Source organism: Protopterus annectens, chromosome 12.part0 (assembly GCF_019279795.1).
Source record: "Protopterus annectens isolate FY-2018-M chromosome 12.part0, PAN1.0, whole genome shotgun sequence".
Taxonomy (NCBI): Eukaryota; Metazoa; Chordata; order Ceratodontiformes; family Protopteridae; genus Protopterus; species Protopterus annectens.
This window is the reverse complement of record NC_056746.1, coordinates 988871663-988883918: the sequence shown is the minus strand read 5'-3', so window position 1 is coordinate 988883918 and position 12256 is coordinate 988871663.

The following is a 12256-nucleotide window of genomic DNA, read 5'->3' as shown; positions in this document are numbered from 1 at the left end:
ATTTTCCTTAACAAATCCTGGATTGTACTTTAGTATTACTAAAGAGTGATACAGTAATTTTTTCCTCCTTAACTGTGCAAATCCATGTTAAATAAAATACATGAATCATACCTAGGCATTACCAAGTACAATGAAAGGGCTTGTGTTGTTGCATGATGACTTAACATGTCTGAAAAATAGATCCAATGGTGCAGAAATGCTTGACATTTGCAACATAAACCAAAAACAAAAAAGGGAGATGGGATCTGTGTTTATATGTGATGGAAGCGACAGCTGAAATGTTTAATTTCAAAGATAGGCTTCACTTCTTGCATGTAGGGTGCTACTTGAAATTTACATAAGATGCAGAAGTCTATGATACCACAAGTCAGAGTGTTATTTTGTTGTTGAAATCTGTTTTTCTTGGACTGAGAATTCATGATGACTTCATATCAGATAATGGTTCTCAATTTCTGATCCAAAAATTTCACAATGTTTTTAATCAATGGAAGATTAATAACATTGTCTCAAATCCTAAGCATTCCACAAACTAACTGGGTGAGTAGAATTAATTTTCCCGATACTAAAAAATGATGATAAGAAAGAGTGACATTTCTGCGTCCTCAGATTATTTGTCTATTGTCATATACAGAGTCTATGGGTCTTTCCTTAACACAAGAGTTAATAAGCAGACTTCTGAAGTCCAAGTTGTCTACCTCATTTTCTTTAATAGTATGTGTCAAGTCTGCAAGAGAAAGTTCTGCACATGGACATAGAGAATGTACAAGCACACAACAGATGTTTCCACCATAATTTTTTTACTCCCATCTGAAGGTCCAGACTTCATCACAACTTCCACTTGCTTCTGTTCTAAAAGATGCAGATATAATGTTTGACATCCCATTTTAATGAAGGTAAGATATTGCAGAAGGTAAGTATATATACTATGATGATAAGGAGTGAATTATGTATCCTGTAAGTCTTCAGCGGATGTTAATATCCAAATCATTGCAATATACCATACTTGCAGTCCTGATACCCAAATGTTTTAACTAGTCTGTGTGACCAAGTATAATAAAGTCACTAGACAAATTTGAATTGCCCTGCATTTAACTGTTAAATATTCAGACTAGCAATTTTAATTACCTTTCTGTATTTCCCTGTCACTCCATTCTCCTAAATAAAGTATTTCCCAAATAATTGTTAAACTGCCTTCATTGCAGTATATATAACTTCCATTTTAGGCAATCACTTTACCCACATTTTAGAAACAGGAAACAAATAAATTATTCCTTATTGACTTTACATTTTACATAAAAAGCAAATGTCTTTCATTCATACCACATTCTATCATTTTATATTGCCAGTACATCATACCTCTGTCATTGCCAACTGCATCACCTAATCCACCCATCAAAATCTAAGAGGTGATAGACATGTGCTATTTATGTCAATAAGAATTAGAAAGTCTACTGAAATAATTATTATTCATTCATTCATTATCTTTCAGTTTTAAATTGACTTTGTGACACATAAGCACAACTGTATGATAACTGTATATGTAATAAATTGTTTACTATATAAAGAATAACTGTATACTGAACTTTTTAAGTTTTGCAACTATGCAAACCTACCATATTTCATACATCATATTTGATATTTCAGTTTAGTTGCACTGTTTATTGCATCTAAGTCACAGTTAAAAAGGGTCTCTACCCATTTACCAGCTAGTAAACAAACAAATATATATATATATATATATATATATATATATATATATATATACATATATATATATATATATATATATATATATATATATATAGAAAATAATGAGCCGAACTGGAGAAAGTGTTCCTATAACAAACCACTTTATTCACAATCCTCAAAATCAACAGTCTTTAAGCGTGCAAAATAACCATACACTTTTCGTCGCCTTAGATTATTGCAACTTCCTCAGAAGACAAATTACTGATGCTAATGGTGCATTTAAATAGCAAATTCTGTAGGCAATTAAGGACTGGTTAATTAATTATAGAATGCTGAGTTTTAACCAGTTCTCGTCACTAGTGGTGGGTTACTTTTAAACAAATTCATTTCATACAGGTCCAATGCAAACCATTAAAAAATGATATTTAAAAACTTTGAAAGCATAAATATAAAAAATGTTTACATACATAATATTACATACATAATATATAATATACATAATATTGATCTTTGCGTCCAGCTACCAAGGGGAAATAATTTCAAACAGTTACAGTAGAAATAACTCATAAGGGCAAATGAAACCAAGTAAAGAGAGTATTGGTTCCTTTAAAATCCGTTAAGTACTATCTTAAATTAATTCAACTGACTATGCCCATTATCAGTGATATTAACTTAAATAAGCCTATATAGAGCAACTACATAACGCGGAATACAAGTTATAAAAAAATAGGTTATAAAAAATATGTTATAAAAAATATATATAATAAAATATACACCAGTAATACCACAAGGTTAATATTAACAATATATAAATATACACAAATAGTAGATTAATAAATAAACAATAATATGTTAAAATTTTTTTGTTAATAATTTATTAATAATATTATATAATAAAGTATATATTAATGTATTAATATATATATATATAAATTGATCAATTAGTTAATTTTTTTTTTTATTTAATAAAATATTTAAAATATTGTATTGAGCTTATGTCTACCTTCAATTGTAGCACTGATTTCCTAGAATTTACATCCAATCACAGTAGAGATTTATAACTTGTATTCCGCGTTATGTAGTTGCACCTTTGTACACAAACTGGCTTCCAAATAACTACCTTCTCTGCCTCTGTCATAGTCCATGTTGGAGTGAATGACTTGAGACATACCTCCCTCGACTATATGAAGAGAGACATGATTGAGCTCACTGCGTATGTGCCCCAGGCAAGTATGTTCCTAATCTTAAGCAACATTCTACCGTCACCCAGAATGATGACTCACTACAAACAGAAAATGACTGACTTTAACAAATGGCTTAGTTTCTGGTGTCATTCCAAGTGGATCCAGTACCTGACAGACTGGGATGATATGATTGACAAGCCTCGATGCTTTGCCAGAGATGGCCTACATCTGTCTCCCTTGGGCTTTAGGCTCCTGGCAAAGACTCTTGCCTCCCCCATAGTGTCTTTTTTAGGCAATGCCATGAGGTCAAAACTACCAACATGAAAATTTCAGCAAAACGTATATTAAAGGTCTTGCTACTAAACGCGAGGAGTCTAAGCATGAACCTCCACTTATTGCAAGCATTCTTAACCCTAGAAGAAGCTGACATTTGTGCAGTTACAGAAACCTGGTTCAAAGCTGTGGAGAGCACCCCAGGCATACCAGGTTACTCATCCTATCATTCATTCAGACTCCAAACCATGAGCAGCAAAATAAAAGGAGTTGGAGTTGCAATATATATGAAAGACATGCACACCTCTAAACTGGTCAAGCATTATGATGCACGGGAAATACTGCAGGTGCAGTTAATGGACAAGAACCCTATTCAAATCATTGCTAGCTACAGGCCTTCAACTCTGACTCAAGATGCCCACTCCACCTATCTGGATCTATTTGAATCTATCAAGATTTAACCCATTGCCCTGATTCTGGGCAACTTAAACTATCCACCCATAGATTGGAAGAAATACTCATGCCAAAACACAAATGTCCAGAGATTCCTTGATTTTGTCAGTGCAAAACCAGTTGGTTGACATCCCCACAAGAGGTGAAAATATCTTAGACTTGGTATTAACCAACATGAGTAACCACTACAGCATCCCTACAGTAACATCATCCCTGGTAAGATCTGACCACAAAGCAGTGACTTTCAAAGTCAACATCTCCCCCGACCCCCCCCCCCCACCTAGTGTCAAACAAAAAAACTTCTCCAAAGCTGACTACAATCTCCTGAGGGAAGGTATAAACAGCTTCATAGCCCCCTCTCCCTCCACAGGAACTGACACATATGTCCAAACCTACACCAAAGTACTATATGAGCATTTATATAGCTGCATGGAATCAGAAATACCAGGAAGAGTAAACCTGTCTGGTGGACATCTACAATAAATAAACTTTATAATAAAAGGAAAAAATTGCTGTCCAGGACCAAGAAGGAGCAGGTGTCTAATTGGAAGCAATCTCTCCTTAGACTGAACAAGCAAATAAGAGCACTAGTGAAATCCTCCAAAACGAACTTTTAGTCCAAACTGGTCACATCTACTAAACACAATCATAAGGCTTTCTTCACATATGTCCGCAGTCTCAAGGGAAGCACCCAGATCTGCTCAGAACTGGTGGTCAAGGACACCACATGCACAAACCCTATAGATATAGCCAACCTGTTGGCAGACAGGTTCAGTGAAAACTTCACTCTTCTATCCCCCATTAGTAAAACAGGACATCCCCAATACCTGCCCCCTATCTCTAGGAGCAAGTCATCAATGCCCTCTCAAAGGAAAAAAAAATACAGCCTCCATGAGACCCGATAACATCCCAGGCTGCATCCTACATGAACTCAGGCAGGAACTTGCAGCACCATTAGCCTCCCTTTTCAACCAAAACCTGAGTACGAGCTTTGTCCCAGATGAGTGGAGGACAGCTAGTGTCATCCCTTTGCCCAAAGGTGGAGTGTCCACTGATCCAGGAAATTATAGACCCATCAACCTAATTAGCCTGATCTGCAAGGCCATGGAGTGGATTATCATAGACCTCATTAACAAGGACATTGGCAACCTCCAGACACTCAATCCCACACAGTTTGGTTTTGTCAAGGGGAGGTCATGCCTGTTAAATCTGGTCAACTTCTTTGAGACAGTCAGCAAGGCCATAGATGAGGGGAGGATGGTACACACCACCTACCTTGACCTGGCCAAGGCCTTCGATACTATTCACCACTCAGGTTAACTAGGCATCAATCCATATGTTACCAGATGGGTAGCAAACTACCTAATTGATAGAACCCACCTAGTCAAAATAGGGGAAGCAACCTCAAGTAGTCAAACTGTAACGAGTGGTGTACCCCAGGGATCAGTCTTAGGGCCTCTGCTGTTTGAGATATACTTCTCAGAGGTGCAGGCCAAATCTACTGGGTTATGGCTGACCAAATTTGCAGATGACTGAAAGCTGGGTGCTGTCATCAATTCCCCTAGTGATATGGACATCCTCCAAGAGGGTCTCACCCAAACAAATGACTGGTGTCAAAAACATGACCTCAAACTGAATGCTAAAAAATGCATCATCATCCCTTTTGAGGAGAATGACATCCCCACAAATGATCACATTGATAATAAGGCACTAAATACGCAATCAGTCATGAGGGACTTGGGCACCCAGGTTGATAACAAACTGACTTTTGACCACCATATTGCCTCCTTTGCACGGAAAACTTTCTACATGGCCCACCTCATTAGTAAGGGTATCTCATCCAGGAACAAGGTGGTCATAACATCCCTGTATTCTTCCCTTATAAGACTCATTATTGAGTACAATACCGCTTTCGGCATATACCTCACAAAGTACATGCCGTAGCTGGAGAGACAACAGAGGTTCCTCACCCGGAGAAAACAGGGGCTCAAACATCTACCCTACACAGATAGGCTAAAAGCCCTGTCCCTCTTCTCAGTCTCCTACAGACTCCTCAGAGGTGACCTCTGTCTGGTATACAAAGCAATATCAGACCCCACCCTGATGGGACTGCTGCATATCCGCAAGTCAAGCTCCACTCGATTAACCCACACGTGTGACCTCAACCTGGTCTGTGACATCAATAGAACTTGTTGGCAGGACAGATTTGTGTCCCAGGGACTCCCCATTTTGTGGAATAGACTCCTTTGCCATGTAAAGCAGAGTACCTCATTAAACCTTTTTAAGTGCAACCTGGATAACTGGATGGGGAGCAGAACATACACCTCTGGAATTCCACCTGTGTCCCTGCTTGACAGTGGCATAGGGTGCTGACTTACTGGAACATGGGCTAAATTCTTGACTAGGCTTGTAAAGGCCTCAGGGCCAGTAGCCTAGTAACTTCCTATGATCCTATGATCCTATGCTATAGCTACAATCTTTACTGTCAGATCATCACTGAAGCAATTCTCTCCTTGTTACCTTCTTAAAGTCACAAAATCCTATCTATATGCACTCCTTTCAAATCTCCCTTTAAGAAGCAGTTTGAAACATGGTCTAGGAAATGATGCATATTATTAACCTGGTTAATTTCCAGTTGAGTTAAGAATGCATCCATTTCACTTCCATTAATTTAACCATACTATCTTTCTCCATATAAGCAGCAGAATGACTTCATTCCTGTTCATTTTTTTCTTAGATTTCAAAATTTCTTTTTCTCCATATTTACACATAACAGTTCTATATTAACATTGTGGACTAATATAAATCTAGAACTGGATGTGTCTATCTAATGCTGGATGCTGTCATACAACTTCATCTCTGCTCATAATGTTAACCATATTATAACTAATACCTCATTTTTTTCTACCGCATTCATTGTACAGTTGTTAAAAGTCACAGTATACAGGTTATGCAAGGTGCATATCTCAGAAATATTGAAGTAATAATATCAACAAAATGATAAGCTGCACCTTTGTTAGGACCTATTAAATTTAAAACATATTAAACACCAATGAGCAATTTCAGCAGTGCCAAGTAAAGGTTGTCATATTTGCTATCATTATTTATATTATTTCTGATCCCTGCATTCAGTCACAAATCTAAATCTAATGCTATAGACGTTTCATCTTGTTTTGTCTTATTAAGCTTATTTTTTTACAAAAAAGCCACTGTGATATAAAATTAGCAGGTTTGTATAATTTTTTAGAAATTCTTTAATAACTGTGAATGGGGGGATGGAAGGTATAATCTTCCAATCACCTTGCGGTGACACCCCTCTCTTGATTTGGCTAATTTTGCATGCACCTAAATGAGCAGCTGCTTTATCTTCTACAACTCAGTTCTCTAATGGGTGCATGACCCTTAAATACGTTTAAGTTAGTGGTTGTTCTAGGAGCTACTAAAGGATTACCAAGGATGGCATATGAATTCATTTGGAAAGACTTTATTTCTAATGTTAATTAATTAGCTAGAAAAGGCAATATTAACATTTTGTAATGTATCAAGTATGAATGTTTACATTGGGTGGACTAGAACTCAATATGCACATTTTCTTGCAGTCCCCTATCTGTATGCTACATGCTAGACTACTACTAGTACTACTACCACACACACACACACACACACACACACACACACACACACACACACACACACACACACACACACACACACACACACACACACACACACACACACACACACACACACACACACACACACACACACACACACACACACACACACACACACACACACACACACACACACGCACGCACGCACGCACGCACGCACGCACACACACACGTACATGACCAATGTAGGAGAAACTGAAAATTTTTAACTTGCTTTTTTGATTTCCTTTGAGTTATTTGATACTGCAGCTTACTGTCTCGCATTTCTGTTGCCCCAGTCTGCTGGGTCCATCTTTGAAATTATTTCGCCGTTACCACTTGTTAAGCCTAAAGCTGATAAGCTTCTTTGATTTATTTTTTAAGGCACTGAAATAGCAGATGATGTGCAAGACAGATACTTTGCAATGCCTTTCTCCAGGTGGCTTATTAATGATATGGTGATTGCACAATGGAGAACATAAAAATTGATTCTAGTTTTTCAGGAGGAGATAATGAAGATATTGGGCACTATGTCAGTTAGGTATGTACCTGATCAAGATAAGATTAAAGAGGAGCTGGTTAATAATAAGCTGCTAGAAATATTAAATACAAGGAGTTCCAAAGACATATGCATCATTATTCTAGAGGTTAGAGTCATACCCCTTAAGTAGTATTTAGCTCTATAATTGTTAAAGAAATTGAATAATGAAGCATGTATTAGCATGGTATATCTTGGTTCGGTAATGCATACTTTGCAGGTGAGAGTGCTTCTGACATGGTACGAAGGCCTACCCTGTAGAGGGTCAGCCCCAAACTCTGTAATGGAATACTCTGGGCTCAATCAACAGAGGAGGCTGATGCAGAAAGTAAGATGAATAGGGCTGGGGGGTGCTAACAATGAAACAAAATAAATTAACAACTGGTTTGAGGACAGCAAATCATTACAGTGAATTTATCATATAGCAATGGATTACAAGTTGGGAATCACTGGCTGGTGTTTTTGTCAACCTGTTAACCTCCTCCTAAGTAATATTATGGGCTTCAAAAAGCTGGTGCCACATTTCTTAATATTAGAGTGAGAGACTGTTACCTACTTACACCAAAAACTTTGCTTAGTATGGGAAGGAGGATTACTGCAAGTGAACAAAAATGGCTGTGTTACCATACAAAGAAAATGTACAGCTGTCCTCAGTTATTTTCAATCATGCCTTCATATTTTGAAGGAAAACTTAGCGATTATGTTCAATGCATATATGACACTTCATGACAGAGCAGTACTGAATTTCCTAATTGCCTCTTGTTAGACTTTTCTACAATGACACAAAGGAACATTACTGGAAAAAAGCTAGCTGAAGTAGAATTCTTAAATTATGAGACTACTTGGCAGACATGACCATCATAATAAAGCATAAGAATGGGACACATTGATAATGTGTTTAGAATAATGTCTAATAACAAATAAACCTAGATAAGTACTTTGGCTGCATTTGTATTCAGCATGAAATTAGTTTATGAAATTCTGGATTTTATGTCTTTTTGTAAACAGACAGTCCAACTCCCAGATTTGTATCCAGATCTGTTAGTGGCAGTGCTGTTTGCCTGGTCTGTATCAGCTCCATATAGTGAGTCCCACATAAAATGCATAAGTTATCTGTTTGATGAAGGATGGCATATCATTTTTAAAAACACATGGTCAGTCAATATGATCTATAGGGAGCTCTTTGATAGAATCTGTAGTAAACCCAAATATTTGAATGTTAGTTTCTAATGTATTCAAACTGCTTTAGTAAGGTCTAAGGCATGATTAATGCAAGACTTATGAAATATCCTTTGCTTTAAAAGTCTTACAAATCCAGTGTGAAAATATATAACACTCCTGTCCAAATGTATGCCTGGTTTGCAGAAGATATTTCACAGAACCTAGCTTAGATTAGACCACACACACACACACACACACACACACACACACACACACACACACACACACACACACACACACACACACACACACACACACACACACACAGAAATGGAAACAAAATATTTTGAATTGCTTTAGTAAATGTTACTTAATGGAAACATTATTGAAATTTACATCTATTGATATAGGGCATAAAGAGTACATGTTAATATATCAAAATAAATTCTAAAATATTCCTTTGGAAAGTATTAGAAGTCTGCTTTTTCTCCCAAATGTGTACATTTACAACATTCTGTCAGAATTATCATAATGTCATGCGTGAATAAGAACAGCTAAAGAATGTTGGCCCCATTACACTAAAGCAGTGTACATATTCATGGCTTTAATTATATACACTGTTCTACAAAAACTGGCCTTACATGAAGGGCATTGTTGCTCCCTCTGTGCCCTACTGTAAATCATGTCCAAGTTACGTAATGTGTACACTGTAGTGAATATAGCAATCAGTTATTAAGTTTAAGTTTCTGATTAGTTTGACATCTTGAATATACCATGCACAGCTGCAATTTGTAGATCAACAAGGCATCATCTGAGCAGCATCTGGATTTGAATGTAAATGGGGGGATATGGGTATGCACAGAAAAAAGAAATGAGTGTCTCCTAGGGGGCTGACAGATAATTAGCAATCACTAATACTCTGATTCCTTATGTTATGCAGGGAGTTGAACTAACACTTTGAGACAGGCGTGCTTTAAGATGAGGCAGACATAACTAATTGTATATAAAAGTGCACACAGTAACATTATATATACTCAGCTCTGTGGAAATATTGTGAAGACAAAGCAGAATATGACACATTTCCCCAGAGGTGCCACCATTATTAACCTGGTAGACGTGAACTTGGTTATGTATTTCAGCATTTATTTAATTCTTTTCTTTTTTAAAGGCAGGTAATTCTACCAAAAGCACTCTTTTTGCAAAGCAGATCTGGGGGATCAGAAAAAAAATAAAACTAGAGTAATGCAAAAAAAAAATACAGACAATAATACAAGACCTACACAGACTGACTCAACACTGGGTATACTACAGTTCATGTGCAAATGATTGCTTACAGAAGGAAAGCAAGGTACTGTTCACTTTGTCATGGTTGCTGATCACGATGTTATTTCTTTTATGTTCATCATTTTGGCTTAATTAAAAAATATTGTAATCATTATATTTTACATTCCTTCGGTTTGTGTGCTTCATACAAGGCAGCAAGGCTCCTGTGTGTATGTATATGTCATTACATGCATGTTAGAATGATATGAAAGTGCAGGGTGCTCATGTTTCATTATGCATTATGGCTGTAGTGCTTTTTCTATGAAATTGTTCATTATTGTTTATTATAAAACTGATCTTAAAGGGTATTTAACTAGCACCTGCTTGTTCTCTGTAGTTAGACATGTTTTCCTTACAGTTCATATTGACTAAATTAAGTTTCTGAACTCTAAGTACACAATGGTCTATTCATTTGCATTTAGGATCTACTGCCATTTCTCTGATAATCACTACAGCTATTTAAATTAAAATGAAAGTCTACTCCCTCCCTAAAGTTCTATTATGTTTGTTTTATTCATGAACAAATTCAGCTTCGGTTTAAACACCTGAGGTATTTCTAAAACAAATGTTTTCAATGTGTGACAACGACAAAGAAAAATAGCTGTTTGGTAATCTTAGTGGTTGGCATGCTTTTGAGACTAAAAGAAACCAATTCTTAAGAAATAGAAAATATTAGTAAGAAGTCTCAACTTGCCTAATGAAATATCATTGCATCTAGATTGCATAATAATTGTTTAAGTCAACTTAAGGAGCACATGACACCTTTTAACAGTAACTTAAATGGGAAACTCAATGAGCTACAGATTAGCATGCACACTGCCCCACTATATAATTTATGATGCAAAAACAGGCTTTGTTGTTAAGCAACCCACCCCCACCAATATTCTTGGAACAGCAGCCAACTCCACATAATTTCATAGAGACTGAAGTAGGGAAATTGAAGTAGCCTGTATCGCTGGTACCCAGGCACCTGATCACCTACAGTAGTAGTACACTGGCTGCTATATTTCTTTTGTTTTTTTTTTTTTTTATTTCCATCCAAATTCTCAAGCAGCAGCAACACAGAAATACATGCAATAAAAACGCATGAAAATACATCAATAATTATGCATACAATATTCACAGCAGTCATACATTACTAACATTAGCCTCTGCCTTCCTACTTCCATCCCTCCTATATGGTGCCGTCATCCTCACTAATGTACACTCTTCACTAAAAAACAAACTTGATATATGCTACAATAAAATTTCTAGATTTGCAACAAATGCTAGATCCTCATCACATTACTGTTCCTCACTGCAACAACTAAACTGGCTTGAACTTCCACTCTATCTCAAGTACCTCCACTTAATTACTGCACATAAAATAATATATAAACCAACAGCTTGTCCAGCTCTCTCCTCTATATTAACTCTCTACCATCCAAACAGGCACCTTAGATCTGAAAACAAAATTCTACTTAAAGTCAATAAACCTCAACTTCCAGCTGGCCAAATGCTTTACTCCTTCACTACCTCCAAACTTTGGAATAACCTCCCAACCTCAATAACCTCCATCTCATACCCTGCTGTCTTTAAATAATCCCTCAGACAACACTCCTCTACCTGCTGGTTATGCCCATGCCAAAAATACCTCTTCTTCTCTTCTTACTACTCCCACTCTCTGGGGCTACAGGTATGCACTCTTAGCAGGTCTGCAGCCATACCTATGACTGTTACTACACTGCGTTACTACACTGCCTACACAGATTTAAATGCATGTAAATAATTGTATATGATGTTACTGTTTTTTCTGCCTCCCAACCAGTAACGTCTACGGCATTTATATGACCAAAAGTACATGTTAATATCATCGATGGACTACCATAAAACTGCAATGGAATTGCTAAAAAGCTGTAAATAGTGCTACATTTTTGTTATTTGTATTTTTGATACTTGTATTTCTGTAATGTGACTTTTATGTGGAGCTTTTCTCCCCTGGT